This window comes from Talpa europaea (genome assembly GCF_964194135.1).
Source record: "Talpa europaea genome assembly, chromosome: 10".
NCBI lineage: Eukaryota > Metazoa > Chordata > Mammalia > Eulipotyphla > Talpidae > Talpa > Talpa europaea.
Genome location: NC_140077.1, coordinates 45,603,114 through 45,627,570, shown reverse-complemented (window position 1 = coordinate 45,627,570; position 24,457 = coordinate 45,603,114). Strand labels below are relative to the sequence as shown.

Below are 24,457 nucleotides of genomic sequence, written 5' to 3'. Positions count from 1 at the left end.
AGAGAACAAAAGAAACACTCCCTCATTGGTGATGAGCACGCAAAATTGTACAATCCTTTTAGAAGACAGTTTGGCAGTTTCTCACAAAACATACTCTTACACGATCCAGAAGTCATTTCCCTTAGTATTTATATAAAGGAGATGAAAATTATGCCCCCACAAAAAAAAAAAAAACTGCAAGTGAATGCTTATAACATCTTTATTCATAATTGTCAAAAATCTGGAAGCCACCAAAATGTCCTTCAGAGGGTTAATGGATAAACTAGGTACGTTCAGATGATGGAATACTATTTGGCACTAAAAAGCAAAACAAAAAACTAGCACACTGAGAAGAGACAAAAGAAACTTAAATGCATATTACAAAAAGAAAGAAGTCACTTTTGAAAAGGCTCCATATTGCATGATTCCAACTATATGATAATCTGGAAAAGGTGACATTAAAAAAAAAATAAAACTTCCAGGATTATGTTGAAAAGCAGTGGTGAGAATGGACATCCTTGTCTTGTTCCAGATCTTAATGGGAATGCTTTCAGCTTTTCACCATTGAGAATGACATTGGCTGTGGGCTTGTCATAGATGGCCTTTATGATGTTTAGGTATGTTCCTCGTATCCCGAGAATTTCAAAGGCCTTTATCATAAATGGGTGTTGTACTTTGTCAAATGCTTTCTCAGCATCGATGGATATTACCATATGGTTTTTATATTTCTTTTTGTTGATGTGTTGGATTACATTGATTGATTTTCGGATGTTGAACCATCCTTGTGTCCCTGGAATAAATCCTACTTGGTTGTGGTGAATTATCTTATGGATGCATTGTTGGATTCTGTTGGCAAGGATTTTGTTGAGGATTTTTACATCAGTGTTCATTAGGGAGATTGGCCTGTAATTTTCTTTTTTTGTGCATTTATTCCAAAGAGCACCTGCACCCCTATGTTTATAGCAGCACTATTTACAATAGCTAAGCTCTGGAAACAACCCAAATGCCCAAAAATAGAGGATTGGCTCAAGAAGATGTGGTACATATACACAATGGAATATTACTCAGCAATCAAAAAAGATAAACTCATGCAATTTGCAGCAACATGGATGGAGCTGGAAGGGATCATGCTCAGCGAAATAAGCCAGAAAGAAAAAGAAAATACCGGATGGTCTCACTCATAGCAGGAATCTAGAAAACCTATTAAATAAGGGACCAGGAAAAAGAATAACTGTAAGAAAGAAAAAATCAAAATCAACAAATAACTATGAACTAGAGACACACTATGGGGGGGGGGTGAAAGGAGTGACTGGGGTCTAAATCAGGGGGGTGCAATTGTATGGGGAATATAAAAATAAAAAAATAAAAAGATTAGAGATTGCCAAGAGTCAGGGGTGAGGTAGGATAAATAGGCAGTGCACAGAGGATTTTTAGGGTCATGAAACTATTCTGTACAATCTATCCTATACAATACTACAATTCACCACACATTTCTCCAAATCCATAGCATATACAGCCCAAAGAATGAGCCCTAACATAAACTATGGATTTTGGATGAAAATGATGTGTCAATGTAAATTCTTTAATAGCAATAAATGCAACACTGTGGTACATACAGGCTGCGGGTAGTGGGGGAGGTTGTGCATGTGTGAGGATAGTGGTATATAGGAACCCTGTATCTCCTGCTCAATTTTGATGTAAACCTAAAATATAATTTACTGATAAAACTTTTGTTTAAAAAAGATCTGTTTGGGGCCACCCTGGTGGCACAAGGGGTTAATTCTCAGCACTATCAAGCTATCAGCAGCCACTGCAGCACAAGTTCAATCCCAGGCAGGGAGCTAACTCACATGCCACAGCAGACCTCTCCTGCTCCCCTCAGCAGTGTATATTGGTTGATCTGCCTGTTCTGCTTCCCACTCTGTCTCTGGTGAATCCTCTCACCCCCTGCACCTCTGGCCTATACCCTAGCTCTTCTTGTATGCATAAATAAATAAATCTTCAAATAAAAAAAGACCTTACTCACCACGGTAACACATTTCACCTAATAAAAATCTAAGTTTGACAAAAACAAACAATTATAAACCAGAGACAGGGGAGGTGGAGGGGGAGCACAGGGGACTGTGGCAATGATACACAGGTGAACATTGTTTAAAAATGAACACTGATGGGCCTCCTCTGGTGGCGCAGTGGTTGAGTGCTGGGCTGCGAAGCTGCCTGCAGCCTCTGCAGCGCTGGTTCAATCCCCGCCCTCCGGCAAGGGTCCCACATGGCGCGCAGACCTCTCCTGCTGCGCCCACTGCTCCCCTCAGCAGTGTACTTCATCAGTCTGCCTGTTCTGCTCTCCGCTCTGTCTCTGGTGAATTCTCTCACCTTCCCGCACTTCTGACTGTACCCAGTGCTTGTATAAATAAATAAATATATCTTTAAAAAATTTAAAAAATAAAAAAATAAAAAGAACAATGATATAAAATATATACAAATAAATAATTTTTTAAAAAATCTAAGTTTCATAGCTTATATATTGATAGTAGGCAACCTTGTATATTGATAGTAGGAATGCAAAATTGAATCACCTTTGTAGACACCAATGTCTCATTACCTAACAAAATATTTTGCACCTAGCAATTTCACTTTCAGGAATTTCTCCTTCAGATACACCTAATTCTGAAGGAAAACAGACTGTATCAACCCAAAATATGCCACTCTGGTATTAAGATTATTTTGAGACAAAGACCATTAAGAAGCAGATACAAGAGAAGCACTTTCTTGCTCTCACCCGTTTGTCTTAAAGCAGGACAAAGGTTTCACTTACATGTGGAATCTAGAGAAACCAAACAAAGGATCAGACAAAGACAACTATAAGGCTGACCCTTGAGAGCAGACAGTAGATCTGAGACATGGAGGGAGAGGTGGGTATATGAGGGAGAGAGTAGAGAACAGGGAAGAAGCAGAGCACAAGCAGAGCACAGTGCAGTGTGATAGAGGACTATGGGCACTTTGGTGGTGGGAAAACCATGGTGACTGTAACTGAGGGAAGAAAATCCCATAGTGTGAAAAAATGAAACAGTGTGTTTACAAAGTAAAAATAAAAGCAAGACGAAAAATAAAAGCAAGACAAAAATTTATAAAGGTGTCCCCTTTCTCTTTCAGGAAGGACAGAATTTAATCACCAGAGACAACTCTAGACCCTATTTATTCAGAGGTGGCACCAGTAGAACCTATGTAACAAACTTTATTAACTAGTTCTTATCTTTTGTTAGTTCTCCCACCACAATTTCCATCCCAGAAATTCAAATTCCTTTTTTTTAACTTCCCAAAAATGTAGTGTTCTTTTGTTAAGATGCCAAAAGTTCATGTTCTACCGCTCCCTTTAGTTACTCATTATTATATAAGCTCATGTTCTAACACTCCCTTTACTCATTACTCATTACATGAATGTCCCCACACGTAAGCATAATGCACGTTAAAAACTTGCCTTTTTTCTCTTGTTAAACGCTTATTTTGTCTAGACCAGTCATAGGTGGTGCACCTAGGAAAAAAGGTTCTTTCCTCCTGTATGTAAATGTGTATACTTACATATATTTGCAACATAATATAATAAAAACTAGAAATGGCCATCAAAATCCATCAATAAAGATTCCATCTACACACATTATATAAAGTATAGTGTGAAAAATACTATGCTCTACCAAAAAAAAAAAAAAAAAGAGGCAGCTACTCAGAGGTACAGAAAGATTAAGGATCTATTATTAAAGGAGGAAAAAAAATCAAGATGTGGAAAAGTGTACAGGATTGGCTATTTCTTGTAAAGGAAGAGGGGAGAATAAGAACATATATTCAAATATGCCTACATTTACATAAAGTTTAGAAATACATATATACACAAAACTAATAAACATAATTAAAGGGTGGAATATGGCAGTCAAATGTAAGATCAAAATTTCTCAATGTATATTTATATTATTCTGATTTTTGAATGATGTCAGTATATTGTCTATTCAAAAAAATGAAATTTAATTAAAAATAATTAAAATAGTAAAGGCAGTGTCTTAAAAACGTTTTCAATTTAAAACTGACCTGAGCTTATTAATTTTTTCTACATATTAAAAACTCAACGTGATTTTTGTTCTTTCAAAATTTTAGTCCCATTAAATTACTGCAACCTATTTGAGAATGGGTAACTACTTCAGAAAAAAACAAAGAAACATAATAATAGTTATATATATTGGCTTTTCTGACAAGAAATATTCAAAACTAGTAGCTTCTCTGTAACATTTTTTAAGTTATTTGTTTTTTTCCCAAATGGCTCATCTCACACACACACACACACCCCTCTCAACCCGTAAGTATGCTAAGATGTCCTAATAATGATATATTGAGACATTTCACATCTAGGTGACATTCTAATTGAATACTAGAAACAAGATGATCTTTAAAAAAAAATCTATGATAAACAAGAATAAAGGGGGAATAAATGAAATCAGCAAACCAAGCAAACAAAAATCACAAGAAAGCACTATGCCCTAGAAAAAGAGAAGAGAATTCATACCAAACCCAGGGGTTAACATTTTTTGAGTATTTACTATGTACTAGGTATTATGCTAACTCTATTTGAAGTTTTAATCACCAAGCTACATTTGCCTTGCAATTAACATAGAAAAGGGAGAAATAAGCTCATTAGAAAACAAATGATTCCTTTGATAAACAGAGGCTATAAGATGTTGGAATTAAGAATACATTTGCTAAACTTGTTGAAAAAGGTTTAATAACATTGCATGACAATTACAGATTTTAATTAAAAAGATGTTTCTTTTTAAAAATACAAATACACATATAAAAATACATGGCAAAATTTTAACTCTTGCTTATTGTGCTAATCTCTCAACTTTTATTTTACAAAATGTTCATATAAAAAGTTCAAGAAAAATGTCACCATGTTTGTATCAGAACTTATGGTTCACAATATTTCTCTTTAAGACAAAAGGAACATTTAATTTTGGAAACCACAAAAAAGCCAAGAAATCATAAGTGGAGGAGGTTGCTCAGGGAAAGAAATATATAATTTTCAGAGACAAAAGTAAAAGCAGAAAAGAGCAAGCATTAGGCAGATGTAACATATCACCTTGTAATACCCAAAGCTGATATATTCAAAATAGATCTTCTTTGTTAAAATACAATGTTTTTTAAAACTGATGGCACATCATATTATTGAGGAGAAAAGGTCATTTTGCAAACATTGTCATTTTTAGATCTATAAAAGACAAAATGTTCAACCTAATGACTTTTTTTCCTTACATCATCTATTTCCTCCCATTTACCTCTGTATGTACATCTGACTTCAGCATTTTTTCACTTACAAACTGCATCAAATAAATTTTGCTGCATAAATGTCATGAAAGAAGAATACTATTACACATCCTTTTGGCAATACAGGATATATACAGGTTCTTGTTGCAAAATGTTACATGCTAAAATCCTTCCTGTTGAATGACTAAGGATAAGTCATCTTATTTTCTTTGGGACCTAGAAATATAGCTGTCAATTGTTGAGCCTGTGAAAATTCATGTAGAATATCATCTCCAAACTCACTGTTCAAGAGTTTATGAATATAAGCAATTTCATCATCATACAATGGTACTATCTATATCCATCCACCTTCTGATTTGTCTAGTAATTATGAAATTTGTCTAGTAATTCCTCTGTCAATTTTCTTCTCTTTGCCATTATGGATAAAAAATGAGAAATCCTGCATTCTCAATTGTAGTCAATGAAAGCTATGAAAAGAAAATAAATAAAAGCTACAAATAGTATACAAAGTGTAAAAGCTTTCAGCTTTCTTTTATACCTCCTGAAAAGATGTTGCAAAAGTCTACAAAATGCATGAAAAAGAACAAAGATACTAAATATTGAAGACTTACTTTACTAATGCATTATCCTTTCAGGAAACCCTATCATTCTTTTACTTGTAATTTTAGACTTTTTATTTCAGCTGGGAATACAATCGATTCTCATTTACAGTATAATGTCCCTCGGTGTCCATGTAGCACCGTTTCCAGGATCTCTACAAATACCAAAACCCAAGAATGCTCAAGTCCCTTTTATAAAATGGCATAGTATCTGCATATAACCTCCCATATACATTAAATAATCTCTCAATTACTTATAATACTAATACAATATAAGTAATTGTCATAATTGTCATACAGTATTTTTAGGAAATAATGACATGAAAAGTTTGCACATTTTCAGTACAACTGCAAGCATCATAGGTCATCACCACCAGTGAAAATACAAGATTAGGCTACTACAACTCTGATAACAATTTCATCAACTGATGAACACAACTGTTTTATGAGTATTTTTGTTTAAAGACATTTGAAGGAATAATAATGTTGATTCATTAACATCTAATTAACAACCAACAGCACTGTAATTCTTGCCTAAATGTATTTTCTTATAAGGTATACCAATCTTCTTGTGCTAAGAAACACCAGATAGCAGTTTATTTCACTAAACACTGACACTCAGCTCAGAGGTCACTTTGAACAATGAAATCACCAGCAAAACTGAAAAAAAAAGTACACTATACTGACACTTGTTCATAGTATGAGAGATGAAACAAAAGCAGTGGATTGCTTTGCTCATCCTCATCTGGAAATGTGGACATTGGGAGTCTCATACTTTACAGTTCTGTTCATGTCCAGGAACAAGCATGAAAAGTCCTGTGAGTACGGACTATAACCAAGATTGATTTAATAACTGTACACATATATACTACTTCTAGACAACCAGTCACAAATATAGAAAATGGTCTATTAGGAGTCTTTTCCAAGCCAAGGTTTAAACCTGATAAGATATAATCATCAATAATATGCTCTGAGAACCCAACAGACAAAGAAAACTAACAGTAAAGGATATAGTGTCCTTTGGTTAGAAAGATAGTAACATAGAAACACCACTAGTAACATATTCACAACTAACATCCCTTAGAAGGCACACCTTTTTCAAAATTCTAAACAAACTATTTGGGGACAACAATTATATATTACGCTTTCATAGTTCTGAAAATTTTATTATGGAATAAATCGTGTACCTCCATATGTTGAAGATTTAGTGTCCAGGACCCCCCAAATATAGCCTTAATTGGAAACAGGGTTATTGAGGATGTGATTAGTTAAGGTCATATTGAATTAGGGTATGCCTCTAATCTGTCTGGGGTCCTGATAAAAAGGGAAAGTTGATCAGACAAGAATATAGGAAGAATGCAATACAAATGAATGCCTAAGATTGCCAGCAAACCACCAGAAGCTAGGAGAAAGGTGAGAAACAAATCTTTTCCTCTTAGTCTTCAGAAGGAATCAATGTTGCTGACACAATGATTTTGGATTTTTAGCCTCCAGAGTTATGAGACAATACATTTCTGTTATTTAAGCAACCTAGTTTGTAATACTTTGTTATGGCAGCCCTGATGAACTAATACATACTTGAAAAAATATTTCTGGGTTCAAAACATTCCTGTCAATTTACACAAGTACTACCATTTATGTTTTAAAAGCAATCCACAAAAAGAAATAACTTATTCCAAATAATTCAATCACAGCTAAGCCTGATTTTGAAATTTAGGAGTTTCAAATTCATAATTACATTATTTCCATGAAAAACAATTTTTTTAAGTAGCAGAAAATATTTTTACACAAAATTGGTAAAGGATAGTTCTCTAAACAATCTAAAACACAAACAAAAATTTTTTTTAGCTCTGGCCCCACTAACTAGACACACCCACCATCACTGCCACCATGATGGGGCTAGTACTGCTCCAGCTCAGAATTTTCATGGTCTCTGGACCTGCATGGTCTTCATGGAATCTGCTACACCATTTTTGATGTGGGATTCTTCTTTGATACAGTATGGTTCCTGACAAACACATCACCTTTCAGGTGGATAAAACTAGGCACTGCCTAGCTAGCTCCCTGTCAGTACTTGGCCAGCATGTGGTATCTATACTAGAGGCTCCTCAATCATTCAGGGAGGGTTAAGGATCCCTAGAATTAAAAGCAAGAACCTGGTCAACATTATGTTCGATGAGGCTACGGCCATCCATGGCATCCTGGCAACTATTATTGACATGGCTGAGCCTTTCAGTGCAAATGACCCCTAGTCATTGGCCACTGAAACCACCACATAGGCTACTCCATCACTTCATCACTCCATCACTACTCCATCACTTCAACCTCCTCCATGGAGTCTGTGTTAGCACCGTGGGCTGTATAGCTGTGATGACCAATGTACAGAACCCGAACCTCTTTGTGAAGATTCTTATAGTGGAGATCTTTGGCACCACCACTGGCCTCTTTGGGGTAATCACTGCAATCCTTTAGGCTTCCAGATGATGAGTGGGTAGGACTGAGCATCACTCCTATTTTTATTGTGATTTTCCTAGCACAGAGAGAGTTGTCCCTTAGCCTTTCAGGGGGTCTGGTATTCAGTGCCCTCGTGGACTCACTCTTGATACCTTTTAACTTAAAAACACTGCCTGGCTAGATCCTCATGGTGGGGACTGGATCCCCACCATATACCTATATTCCACTTCCATGCCCCAATTCATCTTCCCAGTGTTTGTGTAATAAACATGGTATTTTTCTGGATCAAAAAATAAGTAAAATGAAACAAACAAAAAATGTTTTTTACACTAGCAACAACAAATGCTGGCAAGGATGTGGGAAAAAAGGAACTCTCTTACATTGCTGGAGGGAATGCAAACTAGAATGCAAACTGGTCCAATGACTTATGGAAAGCTGTGTGGAGGATCCTGAAAATATTAAAAATGGATCTACCAAATGACCCCCAGTAATTCCATTCTTATGAATCTAGCGAAAGGACACAAAAACACTAATTCAAAAGGAAACCTGCACTTCTATGTTCAGTGCAGCACTATAAAATAGCTAAGATATGGAAATAACCTTAAATGCCCCCAAAACAATAAATAAATGGATAAATGGATCAAGAAGATGTGGAACACATACACAATGGAATACTTGCTCAGTGATCAAAAAAGATAAACATTTGCAGCAACATGGATGGAGCTGGAAGAGAGTATGCTAAGTGAAATAACTCAAAAGGAAAAAGAAAAATATCACATGATTCACTTACAGGTGGAATATAGGGAAAACAAACAAAGAGTAAAGAAAAAGACAAAACCTAAAGGCAAACCATAGATCTGAGACATACAGCAGGGGAAGTAGAGAGAACACAAAGGACTGTAGTGATGGCTCATGGTTTCTGTGGTGGTGGAAGAATTATGGGGGCTACACCTGAGGGGAGAAATCAAATACTGTAAGTAAATGAGCAATGATGTAAGAAAATTAAAAAATAAATAATATTCAATTTTTTAAAAAGGCAAACTGTTAAAATATGTATTACAGTTCTAAACATGCATGCCCTCTGACCCAGAAACCTTCCTTTTTGGGATTTATTATGTTACAAAATGATGTCTACTGAATCATAGTTTTGTAACTGAAAAACAAAAAATAGTAAATAACCTATTTCCTGTAACAGGCAGGTAGGTAAATAATAAAATACCACATAACAAAAATTTGAATCTTTTATTAAAAAAGAACATCTATATGGGAAGATAGAACTTTATTAAATGAAAAAACAACCCACAGAATCTTATATACGTGTACAAGATTACATATTTTAACACAAGTATAAAAGGTATGAAATAAAACAAATAGTAGTAGCTTGGGATATAAGGGGAAAGGTGACCTCCATTTTTTAAATAATATTTCTATAACTTTAAAAAAAATAAAGTACATGTATTATTTTGGTAATAAGAAAAAAAGGATTTTTCTTATTTCTCACTTTAAAGATCCAAACAAACAAAACCAAAAGCCAGTATAAGGAAGGAAATAATAAAAATGAGACTAGAAATAAATAAAATAGAAATGAAGGCAATAGTTGTTTCTCTAAAAAATAAACTAGATAATCTTCTAGCTAGGCTCAAAAAGTAAAAAAAGGAGAAAACTAATAAATAGGAACAGAAAAAAAAAAGAGACATTACACCAGATATCTCAGAAATACAGAGGATCATAAGAGATTACTTTTGAACATTTGTATGCAAGTCAAGTTGAATAACTAGAAAAACGGACAATTTCTTAAAAATATATGCCCTTTCAAGACTAAATTGGGAAGAAACAGAAAACCTGAACAGACCAATCACAAGCAAGGAAAATGAAACAGAGATCAAAAGTCTACCTAGGGCCTCCCAGGTGGCGCAGCGGTTGAGCGCTGGGTTGCGAAGCTGCCCGCGGCCTCTGCGGCGCGGGTTCGATCCCCAGCTGCTCCCCGGCCACCGGAGGAGGGTCCCACATGGCGCGCAGACCTCTCCTGCCGCCCGCTGCTCCCCTCAGCAGTGTACTTCGGTCCTTCTGCCTGTTCTACTCCCCGCTTTGGCTCTGGTGAATTCTCTCACCTTCCCGCGCTTCTGACTGTACCCAGTGCATGTATAAACACAAAAAAAAAAAAAAAAAAAAAAACAAACAAACAAATAAATAAAACATGCCTCTAAAAAAAAAAAAAAAAAAACGCCCAGGGCCAGACAATTTTGCTAATAAGTTCTACCAAATCTCCAAAGATGAACTAATACCTGTCCTTCTCAAAACCTCCCAAAAATGGAGAAGGGATACTTCCAAACACATTCTATGAAGCTAACATTGTCCTAATACAAAAAAAAAGGCCAGAGATATGAAAAAAAAAAAACAAAAAAACAAAAAACTACAGACTAATATCCCTGATGTACATAGATTCAAAAAGTCTCAACAAAATCTTAGCAAATCAAATGCAATAATGCATTAAAAGGATCATACATCATAAGCAAGCGGGATTTATTGCAGGGACTTAAAAATGGTTCAATATCTGAAAATAAATCAATGTAATACACCACATCAAAAAAAGGAAATAGGGGCCTCCCTGGTGGCACAAGGCATTAAGAACAGCACTATGAAGCTATCCGAATCCCCAGGCAGCCAGGGAGTTACCCACATGGCGCAGCAGACTTCTCCTGTCTCGCCTACTGCTCCCCTCAGCAGTGTATTTCAGTAGATCTGCCTGTTCTGTTCCCCACTGTCTCTGGTGAATCCTCTCACCTCCCACACCTCTGGCCTGTACCCCAGTTCTTGTATGCATAAATAAATAAATCTTTTTTAAAAATATATATATATAAATTGTATGATCGTATCAATAGATGCAGAGCAAGCATCTATTGCTTCAACATCAATAGATGTTGAAGAACAGTGAAGAAAAGATTCAACATCCACATATGATAAAAACATTCGAAATACTAGGGATATTGGAAGATAGACATACCTCAACAATATAAAAGCCATATGTAGCAAACACAGGGTAACATCATATACAATGGTGAAAGACTGTCTACTTTTACCACTACTACTCAACATAGCACTGGAAGTTCTACCTAGAACAATCAGGCAAGAGAAAGATATAAAAGGAATACAAACTGGAAAAAGAAATAAAAGTATTCCTAAGTGTAAAAGACATGATAATAATATACAGAGTCCTACGCCCTCCACTAAAACACTAATTGAAATAATAACTCAGTACAGAAAAGTGGCAGGTTACGAAACCAATTTAAGAAAATCAGGTGTGTTTCTATATGCTAGAAAAGAAATCAAGAAAACAATTCCATTTGTAATTGCATCAAAAAGAATTAAATACCTAAGAGTAAACTGAAAAAAGAGGTGAAGGACCTATACAATGAAAACTATAAGATATTGTTAAAAGAAATAGAAAACAACGCAAAGAAACAGGAACATATTCCCTAATTGTGGACTGGAAAAATTAACAATGTTAAAATGGCCATCTTACCCAAAGCAAAATACAGATCCAATGCAATCCCTGTCAAAGTTTCAATGGCATTCTTCAACAAAATAGAAGGAACATTATTGAAATTCATAGGGAACCATAAAAGACACTGAACAGCCAAAGCAATTCTGACAATAAAGTATAATAGCGGTATTGCATGCCCAGACTTCAAAATACAAAGCCAAAACAGTCAAAATAGTATGGTACTAGAATAAAAATAGACACACAGATCAATAGAACTGAAAGCCCAGGAAAAAATCCACACTTATACGAACAGTTAATCAAAGACAAAAGTGTTAAAAATATACAATGGAGAAATGATGTGGCCCTTCTACCACTTGGGGCCTCTGCATCTGTGTGTGTGTGGCCTCTATATGTACACGTGTGTGTGTCTGTGTATAGGATTTGGATAAGGCTCCCTGCTTGACTGCCTTAAGACAATGGCCCATATCACAAGGCAGCTGGGGAGGACTAGGTAGCCACTGACTGACTGAGTGGCCATGGTCTGAGGTGGTCTGGGAGTACCTCAGAAATTACACCAAGTACCTGTACAGGAAATCCTCCATGTATACATGGCCAATATGTCCCCTCTAATTCCCCATAAAGTTGACAGCCCTTTGTATTTCCTGGATCCTGCTCATCCTGCAACTGTCACATAACCAATCATGCTTGTTTATTACTGCTAATAAATAGCAAGAGAGCTGCTCACTGAGCAGCAGAGCCTTGCCTTGTAAACTTGCTCCACAACTCATCTCTCAGTATGTTACCGAGGGAGTGCTGGCACATTCCCAACCCAAGAAAAGGAAAGTATCTTTGACATATGATGTTGGGAAAACTGGACAACCACAGGCAAAAGAATGAAGCTAGACTCTATCTCACACCATATACAAAAATTAATTCAAAATGAACTAAAGATTTGAATATAAGACCTGAAACCATAAAATATACAGAAGAAAGCACAGGCAAAACACTCTTGACACTGGATTCCATGATGTCTTTGTGGAGTCATCTCCAACAACAAGAGAAACAAAAGAGGATATAAACAAATGGAACTACATCAAACTACAAAGTTCTGCACAACAGAAGTATCATTAAAACAAAAAGATGGGCCTCCCTGGTGATGCAAGCGGTTGAGTGCAGCACTGTGTAGCTGTCCGCAACCTCTGCCGGTTCAATCTCTGCTGGCCCTGGAGATGCCCACATGGCGAGGCAGACCTCTCCTATTTTGCCCACTGCTCCCCTCAGCAGTGTATTTCATCAGTCTGCCTGTTCTGTTTCCCGCCCTGTCTCTGGTGAATCCTCTCACTCTCCTGCACATCTGGCCTGTACCCCAGTTCTTGTATAAATAAATAAATCTTAAAAAAAAAAAAGATAATACCCTATGAATGGGAGAAAATATTTGCATCTGACAAGGAATTGATATCCAAGATCTACAAAGAGCTCATACAACTCAAAAAAAGAAACAAATAACCCAATCAAAAAGTAGGCAGAACAGATAAATAGGCACCTCCCCAACGAAGATATTCGGTTAGCCAACAGGCACATGAAAAAATGCTCACCATATCTTACCATCTGGCAAATGCAAATCAAAACCATAATGACATACCAGGCCTCCCCGGTGGCGCAGCGGTTGAGCGCTGGGTTGCGAAGCTGCCTGCAGCCTCTGCAGCGCCGGTTCGATCCCCGGCTCCTCCCCGGTTGCTCCCCGGCCACCAGAGGAGGGTCCCGCATGGCGCGCAGACCTCTCCTGCCGCCCGCTGCTCTCCTCAGCAGTGTACTTCGGTCCTTCTGCCTGCTCTGCTCCCCGCTCTGGCTCTGGTGAATTCTCTCACCCTCCCGCGCTTCTGACTATACCCAGTGCTTGTATAAATAAATTAAATAAATAAATAAAAATAAATCTTTAAAAAAAAAAACCATAATGACATACCATCTCACCCTTGTGATATTGGTCCATATCAAAAAGACTAAACATGGGGCCTCCCTGGTGGCACAGGCGGTTGAGCGCAGCACTGTGAGGCTATCAGCAGCCTCTGCAGCATGGGTTTGATCCCAGCTGGCCGCAGAGATGCCCACATGGCACGGCAGACCTCTCCTGGCTCACCTGCTGCTCCCCTCAGCAGTGTATTTCCCTCAGTCTGCCTGTTCTGTTCCCCACTCTATCTCTGGTGGATCCTCTCACCCTCCCACACATCTGGCCTGTGCCCCGTTTCTTGTATGCATAAATAAGTAAATCTTAAAAAAAAAAAAAAAAAAAGACTAAACATGAATTGGCAAGGGTGTGGAGAAAAAGGAACCATTGTACACTGTTGATGGGAATGAAGACTGGTCCAGCCCCTAAGGAAAATTATATGGAAGTTTCTCAAAATAGTAAAATAAAAATAGATCTACCATACAAACCAGCAATTCCACTTCTAGGTATCTACCTGATATATGCAAAACATTAATTCCAGGGGATATATACACATCTATATTCATTGCAGCATTATTTATAATAGCGAAATTATAGAAGCAACCTAAATGGTCTAAATATAGATGAGCAGATTAGGAAGATGTGGAATAGATAGACTGAGGTGTACAACTCAGTTCTAAAAAAAAAAAAGGATGAACTCTTGCTCTTTGCAACTGGAAGGGATAATGCTAAGCAAATAAGTTAGAAGGAGAAAGACAACAGATGGTTTCACTTACATGTGTAATTATGAAGAAATAAAATAAAGGGTCGCAAAACCAAGCCAATTAAAAACCATAGACATACACAGAACTCTGATTACCAAAAAGTGAGGGGGAGGTGCAGAGTGGATGGTGGATAGTGTCCAGTGAACTATAGTGGAAGACTATGGGGGGATTTGGCAGTGGGTATGCTGTGGTAACATACAGCTGAAGGGGGTATACTGATTCTATATAGTGCTGCAAAACATTATTACCTCCATTTAAAAAAAAAAAGAGGAAAGAAAAGATTTTATTTAGCACTCAAGAAATAGACTATCTACCTCTGGAGCAAATGACAGCTTTCGTTTAATTCCTATATAGTGAAGAGAGTATCTCCCTCTGGAATAATAGGTAAACATGCTTATGTTCATTATAGAAAATTGGGTTACTATAGCTCTGGTTTTCTTTCCTGGAATGCAATTCACTGCATGTAAAGAGATTATATGTCTCTTTTTGTGTTAGCATGTAGGAATAAAGGTCTGGGTAACTAGGAGGAAAAAAAAAATCAATTGACCACAAATATTAGGATTTACTTCTGAAATGTCAATTCTGTTTCACCGATCTATACATATGTCATTATGTTAATAACACACTGATAAGTATAATACCATACTGTATAGTATGTTTTGAAATAGGAAATAAAATTCCCTAAACTTTGTTCTTTCTCTAAATTGCTTTGGCTAGTCAATAAAATAAGTTTATAAGCATGAATTATATAAACCTGTCTTGGCTATTTATATAAATTTAACTATTCTATCTAAATTTTAGGATCTGGTATCAATTTCTGCCCCAAAAATATTTCTGGAATTTTGATAGGGACTGTGTTCTTTATATCAACTTAGGGAGAAATGCCATCTTAATATTGAGTCTCATAAGGCATAAATATAATTATCTATTTAATTAGATCTTTAACTTCCATTCGTAAAGATTTGTAATTTTTAGTGAACTGATTTCTTTTGTTAAATATTTTCCTAAGCATTTAATTGTTTTTGATGTTATTGTGAATAGAAAGATATTCAAATTTTAATTTTAGATTATCCAATGCTTGCATGCAAAAAATATGACTGATTTTTGCATATTGATCTTGTGACACACAATCCTGTACTTATTTATTAATTCTAATTTTGTGGACTCCTTAGGATTCTCTACATCAAGGATCAAGTTGTCCGTAAATAGACAGTTTTATTTACTCTTTTCTTAAAAAAAAAGTTATCAGAGTCAATAAAACACTATTGCTATGAATAGAAAGCACAGCCATGCTGATAACAATTATAAAAATGAGGTCAGAAGTATACTCTGTTAAACAATTAATTTAAAGAGGCACCATTTCAACTCAAAAGCATATGTATAATTCTGTCAAATCTTAAGTTCGAAATCCGCTGTCTTATTACAACACACTAGTTGCTGTATAGGTTTCTTTCCCCTTCTCTTTGAATAATGCAAAACTCTAATTTGAGCAAAGCAAAGTTCACTTTAAAATTCATCTCTAAAATTTTTAAGTTTTCAAGTTACTATATTATGAAATTTTAAGAGCAGTGTAAAATTCCATTCTTGCTTAAGATTATGTCACATACAGTACCAATACATAAGCAGAAAAGAGACTGAAAAAATAAATATTAAATTGTCAACAGAGGTTAACTATCCCTAAGTGTCTTTTCTCCTACTGTTCATTGCTTATTTAAACAACTAAATGCATTTCTGATGAATATGATTCTTTAAATCACTAGGGATTAGCAATAGCACCAGTAAATAATACAGAATGTTTTTTTTTCATTTAAATAAACATTTTGTTAATTGTTACGGGTTACAACTAACCAAAAGGCTAACTTCACTCAAGGCACGTACTTCTCAATTTAATCGAAAGTGAAATTGTTTGTTGATATTTTCAAAAGATCTCTAATATAATACATACAATGACCATCATACAGTATATTACAAAACAAATGAAGAATTAAAAAAACTAAAACATAAAAAATTAAATGAAAATTTTATTCCCTAAAAGCAGTAATAATTACCAATAGGAATTTGTAATGTTCACAAGTTCATACCCTTTCAATGCATTCTATCTAGATACAGGTACACTGCTGACATAGATAAAGAGCTTACTATGTGCCTAAAACTGTGCCAAGCACTTTATTTAATCTCATTTAATCCTCATAACATGATGAGGTAAGTATATCATTATCCCTACTTTACAGATAAAGACACTATAATATAAACATTTTCCTAATTATTTAAATGTTGTTCATTTAGAAAAACCAGGTTACATTTTAATAATTTTATTTTCAAAGTATACTTAAAATGTCATAAATATGTGAAGATTATATTATATTTTTTTCTTTAGAATAATAGTTGAAATAGAAAAATAGTTGCTTTGCTCCAAGTTCTTTTCAAGACAAGCATGAACCAACCCTCAGAATACATACTAGCAGGTTTGGTTCTGTGTTTTCTTAGACTTCTAATTTGTTTATTTGGCTTTCATTGATCATAGAGCCAATTACATTTTCTGTATTCTTAATGCTCTACATTTGGGAAGGGGATGTTACAGATCTTAGTAGAGACTGCCTCTTCCAGAGCTAGCTATTTCCTAAAGAAAACTTTGCCAACCAGCATGCCTTTGCCATGCACACTCACCAATCCAGAGTCTATACCCCTCCTGTCTCCTTAGCTATTAAAATTCTCACTCACCAAGCCATGTTTTCCCTACCCTAAGTCATCCCATGACCAGGTACCAGGCAACTGGGAAACCAACTCCATAGGCCAAAGCATGGAGGAATTAATGATAACTAGCCAAAACTAAATTGTTTATTCTGCCTAGCCTTGTTCTTCCAAGAGAAACCCCAATAAAGACCATGTGCTAAGATCTCCTTGTACTTTTGTCATCTTCCTGTCTTGCTCTCATCCGGTGATCTGGTATAGCCTTCAGTTACTCCCCCCTTTGTAGGAACTGAGTATAAAAAACTTCCAGGCCTCATTCTTCTTAAGGCACATCCAACAAAGTACACTGATCATGTGCTCATTCAACAAATCCCCGGTTCATTCTGTGTGCATCAGCATTTATCAGCATGATAAAGAAGTTTTAGGTTTCAATACTCCAGGAACTGAGGATTTTTGTATAAATTATTATATTTAATAGAAAGAGAGCAATGCCATTTATTCATTTAATGAATGTCAAGTACTGTACTTGATACTGCAGAAAACATGTGACTTGAGTTCTTACAAGAATGACCGGGGATTTACAGGAGATGGTACTCGAGCTGGGCAATATTCGAAATACAGAAATGAAAATATGCTGTAGAAGGATTAACCCACAACAATAAGAAGGATTAGCTGGAAGAGGGAAATTAGTTGAAAAGCTATTGCCTCAGTTCTCATATAGAACAGTCATGGTTTAACTGGAATTAAAGAATTTTAGATTGAAATATAGAAAACTAAGCATCCAATGTAATTAGCATTAAACTAATTACAGGTTTCTCCTACTATCCTAAAGTGGAATGTTCTAAGCTAATATTATTTGAAAAGTTACTTTTGGGAATGCTATTGCCATTCATTTACATGGAATTTTTTTTTTTAACATTCCCAGAGCCAAAAAATAACACATCAAATCATACCAAATAGGAACAGTCTAATTTGGAGTAGTGTTTATTTGCAAATTATTATCCTTTCTTCTCTTCTCTCTATGCACACTAATTCTATTAAAATTCTTTCACACTAAGAATTTTGTGTACTTGGATGGCTGGACCCCTATTGGTCATGCATGTTTGGGGGTTGGGGTGCCTCTTCCTTGCACGCTAACACCAGCACATACTCAATTTATTGTTAAAATTATTTCAGCTATTCAGAATCAAAAGCTACTTATATATGTGATTGCATCTTGTGACTTAATAAGCTTTGTTTCCAGTAAAACCTACAAGGGGGTCATAAAGTCTAGACATAATTAACTAATAGCTTTGTGTAAGTTAAGTGAGAAGTAAGTGAACCTATTAATAAAATTCAAATGAGTAGGTATCAAATGGCCTCTGGCAAATAAATGTTTTAATTTTATCTTTATATAAAAATTCAAGCTTACAAATCAGACAAAGTAGAGAAGGCAATCATTTAATCTTAAATTTACAAAGGTGTTAAATCACCAGGTTTTTTAAACAGTCTCCAAAAGCATAAAATTAAATATTGTTAATGGACCATTAATTACTTGATAACTAAGAACCAGGGAAAGATTTACAATTAACCTAATGTGATCTAAAGTGAAAACAACTTGGAAATAAAACAGTTCATGCTTTTAGTCTTGATCTTTCTCCCCTCATATAGAATTGAATTTCTTATTAGTCACTGAACATTGTTATCAAAACAAAATTCACCTCATTAACCTTTTTATCTCTCCTCCTAAAATGAAAGTTAACAGTACTCCTCTTCCTGAATTCCTTATTTCTACTAATTAATAAATCCACAGAGGATCCTACCTGGCTCCTCCCTTTACCCCTTACAGTTTAGTTCTGTTTTCCAAAGCCTATTATTTTTACCTCCCTAATCTCTCAATCTACTTGCTCCCTTCCTGTTTTAAAGGACTACTGCTGAAAAATAAATATATAGAGGACCACCATTATAAATTAATTTCTTTACCTTCAAATTGCTCCTTTATAAAAACCCAAGTTGTTACCATTAAAGCTATTACTAGATATTCACCAAATCCATGTTCCTTTATTTGCTTAATTCTATAATCTCATCTCAATTTTACATTTCTAGCTTTCCTGCTCTTTGTTCTCAGACATTTCCATTAACTGGATTATTAGTCCCTCTACAGGCATCAAATCTGCCTATTGTCATTTGAGCTGCTTTATCCAAAACCACTCTTCTACATTAGTTACCCCTTGAAAAACTGCCCTCCAATTCACATGGTATCTTCCCTATAAAAATTCACCTACCTTGATTACATTATTCATCTACATAACACACCATTTATGCATAACACTTAAGCACATTTTACATGCCTCTATTTGTGCGGTTTTATCTTCCCTTCTAGATCTTTAAAAGATATTCATTACATTTACCCAAGTTTGTCAAGTGAATAAATTTTTAAAACTTTCATTTACAAATAGTTTATAAGTTTATCAATTTTACAAAGTGAGACACAACTGTGCTTAAAATTTTTAAATAAACTCAACTATCAGTCTTTTTGAGATTAGCTAAAATTAAAGATGTTCTTTTCCCTAAAGAAACAGCAGATACAAAGTCTAACCTGACGTATATGTTTATGGCAAAAATTGGAAATAAGTTCCCCAAAACAGGAGAATATTTAAGTATATTTGGAATTTCTCAATGCTTAAATGTTAATTGTCATTAACAATATCCCTAAACAATATTTTGAAACATGGGGAAATACTGAATTATTATTCAATTATTAATGGAAAAAAATTTTGAGAATTAAGAACATACTCCTAGCTTGTAATTAGAAACATATATAGGTACAGAAAGTCTCAAATGACATTAATATTTATCTATACATGTCATTATGATTTTTACTGTCCTGTTTTTCCCAAATTCTCTACCAAATGTATGTAAAATATGTCATATTTTAATAATTAGGGAAAAATATGAAAAACTAAAAATGTGTTACCTATCAAAGGAATAAAATTAAACTAAACTTAGGCATTAATATAGAAATAATTAGAATATTTTGAAATAAGATGAAAAAACCTAATATAAAGGACTCTAGAATATTTTCTGTTTAACCAAGAGAAGGTATACTAAAATTCTGCCACACAGAAGAGTGATTATAGTTAAATAAAATATTATGGTTCAAAGACTGAGCCACCAAAATCCAAAAAATATATTTTGACCAAAAAAAACCCTACAGTACAGTTATATACACAGCATAGGTTTTTCCTGCAAAAAAATAACTATCATAATTCATTAAGATATAAAAATAATTACCCTTTTAATTCTCTCAACATGGGAATAAAATCCATAGAAGTTGATAGGAGATAAACCATGGGGGTCTTTATTATGGTTTCTTCACTAATGCTTCTCTCTTTTTTCTCCCACTAACACAATCCTAGCCTAAAGAAAAATTTTTGTTAATTATCTGTGAATAAATTTTCCCTGTCAGGTTTTCTAGACTAAGAAGTACCTGATATGCGTTACACCCTACAAAAACCAAGCATCTATTAAGGGAGATGTGTTTTCTGTTCTCAAAGCAATTTTAAAAATCCATGGGGATTTTGAGAAATGAACTTTTACAACAGAGATACATTTGTATGACATATTGGGGACATGGAAACCTAAGAATACTAACAAGAGATGGAAACTAGACCACATACACTGTTAATCTGCAACAAGAATCCTTACTAAACTGTCCAAACAGTGAAACCAAAATCTACCAAGGAATCTTTCCAGGAAAGTACATAGCTTACTTCCAATCAGGTAAAAACACTAATATACTAAACACAAAGAGATAATCATTGGTTCCAAATCCTTTACAGAAACCCCCAACAGACTGCTCAGATTAGGTATCTACTGAGACTGTCTTCTCTGCGGGTTAAAAGTTTTATAAAGCAGTCACCAAACCAATGCATCCTACAAAGAGATACATGGCAGACTTGATACAACACAGCTAATCCAAGTTCCAATGTTAGCCACCAAATCAATTGTGCATGGCAGTTACTATGGATCTGGGATTGTAGCATAGCACAGCATTAGACAAAAAGGGATACAGAGTAAGATATATAACAGAGGAAAGAGAGGATACTGGGTGTTACCATAGTAAGCTTTTGTTTGTTTAAATATTCTTCATACCACACAAGGTTATAATGAAGTACCAAAGTGGTATCACAATGTTAGCATCTAGGTAAATGATTTATTTCAATATGCCATCAAATAGAATGGTGAGCAATCTGTGCATTAGTATTTGATCTGCCTCAAACAGAAGATATCACTGTAAATAATTCTAAACATAAGCACAATTTAGTGAATAAGGTAGGAGACTGGTAGATTTTAATTTTCAGAGTTAACTTAAAGCTGTTCACCAGTCACCTGCTGTTTTGACAAGTTACTTACCAACTTGTGCTGCCATTTCTCCGTAAATATATCCCCTAAGATGAGGATAATTCTTGCAAACTGTGTCACAAGCATTTGAAAGGAACCATGAGTTATTGTGTAATGCTCTTGGAATTCCTCAGATGTAGGGTCCTACACAAAGTAAAGTATTATTATACATCTCTCTAACAGTAGTCATCTGTTTGCATTATGACTTTTCTTCCCTACCCTTGACACTGTGATTCTTGGGCACTAACCTTTCTCAAAGTAAAGCATCCAAAGAAAGCCTTCATTCCTGACCCACATAATTACTTTTTCAAGTCTCGATAGTCACATCTTTCTCTTCCCTAGGAGGTATTATGGAAATATACTTTTGTTCAATTGAAAAACAAGTGGGTTAATTTGGTATTTTTAATCTACTCTGAAGTACATGATTTTATTTCCCATATTTGTGTATATTTGCTATATTACTTTTTAAAATTTTAATTATATATTAAGGAATTCACTTATAGATTTATGTTTTATGAACAGAAAGAGCAGGTTGGAAAATGAAGTAGCAAGAGAGGCAAGCAAGTAACTACTGCTATGTAACTAAAATGCTTTTCTGGAATGACCCAACAGTAGAAATTATTTTAGGATACAAAAAACAGAATCAAAACTCATAATCTTTGTATCTTCTATAGAAGAGTTAAACATAAGCTACAGTAACATTTATTATGCTATTCAAAACTATCTTCTGCTGGCCATGCTAATCAAGTTAATTTTCAGTTCAAGAGTAAGCTATATTTGAATTGTTTAGTTTGTGTTGGTACTGTATTACATCTTGAAAAGAGAATGTTTGATCTTACACAGTTTCTAAAATGGTTTTTCTTTGAATTTATGACCAGGTTGAGGAGGAGGGAAAGAATTACAAAACATGGTGTCTTCACTGTATAAAATAGTGTCTTTCATTATAAAATAATTTTTAGAGATTTTTTTAACCCTCAAAATTACATTAAAATACTGATGGAAATTAGTTTCCTCTTAGGTGACTAAATATTTTTCTACATTTTAAATATAGCTGGAGAAAAACTTCATGGGATAGAGGTAAAATCACATCATTCAGAGTGTTCTCTTAACATTTGCTAGCCCAGTAATTGTTAGTCTTTTAATCTCTCTTAACTTCAGTTTGTTGATCTGTAAAATGAGGACCATAACACCTATCCTAGCTACCACACAAGACTGTTGTGAGGCTTAAATGAGATAATCTACTTGAAAAAAAAAAAAAACAAACATTTTAAACCACAAAAAGTTATCACAGCAGTCATTTTTACAGACTCATGCTCTTTATAAATTGTGGTCATAAAAGTTTAGTATTGATTCTAAAATGAAATAAATGGAAACATGTTAAAAATACATGTGTAGGATCATGGTCACTAGGATCTGGCTGAATATACAGTCAGTAAATGATCTTGTTAACAAAAGAAAACTTCCTATATATTATCCTAAAACCTTCAGAAGTAAATTTGGAAGGACGTATAAAAATAAAACTAACAACTCATTTATTGTCCTAAAATATTGGAAAATAAATATATTTACTGTTAGCTATGGTGCAAGAAATTGAAAGACATTAGTTTTTTTTTTTTTTAAGGGTGCTAAAAATTCATATGAAGGAAAAATATACACATGAAACTTCTGAAACAGCTGTTCACTTCTCTGGAAATAATTCAGAAAGACCTAGTAATGATAGCAAGGGGTATACATATATAAGAGAACAGAGATGAAAATGGACATAAACTGCACTCCAGGTATTATAAAGAAAATCAGTTAAACCTTCCTATGTAGCTCCTAAAATGTCCAGATTGGGAACCTCTCCAATAGGTCACATGTCAAATCTATTAACTATACTGTTATGGTTGAGTCCTCCAGTAGATTTTATCATGACTTTCAAGAATAACTTATCCTTCAATGAATGAGGTCACCTCTTTCTCTTTCACTCCTTATTATACAATATTTAGTATGCGTATAAAATCAATCTCTATAAGAAAACAATTCTTAGCTTCCTCCTGACTGTTTGCTTTCTTGCTGATACAAGTTTAAAGCTCTGATAAAGTGAATTAGCTTTATTACATAGTCCTAAAAATTCAACCAGACTCAATTGCCAGATTTTCAAATCAATTAAAGAACTGCTCACAAATTTAAAAAGGACTAGGGAAGGAGTACGTTTAAATTACTAAGGAATTATTCCAAAGAGAAATAATTTTAGTTAAAAAATTACTAAAATTTCCCAGGCAAACACTGTATCAAAACTGGGGTTAAAAGTTGAAGTCCCTATCAGAGCAACTACTACCTCCCTTGAATTGTCTTAGATTCTCCTATATCTGTAAACTAGTACACTTCAGTATATCACTGAACCTGGGCTTCTAGTAATAAAAAACTTTTCTCAGGATCAGGATCCCCTCCTATAAAATTAAGCTATGCTAGCTCCAGATTTATCTTTTGGCTATTATACGGTCAATGATTTAATTAAACTTAAAACTTCATTTTCTCCCAGAAATCTCTTTAATGCTATTCCACAATGACACTTTTCATCATTTAAATATCCTATTTTTAAATACATATCACCTATCCAGTTAGTTCAGTTATATATGTCTTCTTAACTCCCAACCCAGGCTCTAAATTTTTCATAGACAAAGTTCACGCCTTTCATTTTTCTGTTCCGTAGAAGGAGATAAAAACTGAACAATAAGGCAAACCTTAAAAGTTATCATAAGTTAGGTATACCCACCCTTCCAACTTTATTTATATTACCAAATAATGCTTCCAGGATGAATCAAAAAGGTGATATAAATGTCACAATGCAATCATCACAATGTCA

General features: G+C 34.7%; 1 protein-coding gene and 1 pseudogene across 5 annotated transcripts in view; one reads left to right on the top strand and one right to left on the bottom strand.

Annotated features, from left to right (window-relative positions):
* The window catches only part of HERC4 (HECT and RLD domain containing E3 ubiquitin protein ligase 4), a gene marked incomplete at both ends in the record, with an annotated part of 108,691 nt that overhangs the window by 82,374 nt on the left and 1,860 nt on the right, over positions 1–24,457 (bottom strand). The gene's annotated exons all lie outside the window — the stretch shown is intronic.
* LOC311179193 (V-type proton ATPase 21 kDa proteolipid subunit c''-like) lies at positions 7,832–8,360 on the top strand (annotated as a pseudogene). The gene has a single exon. The product of its transcript is annotated as a V-type proton ATPase 21 kDa proteolipid subunit c''-like (transcript).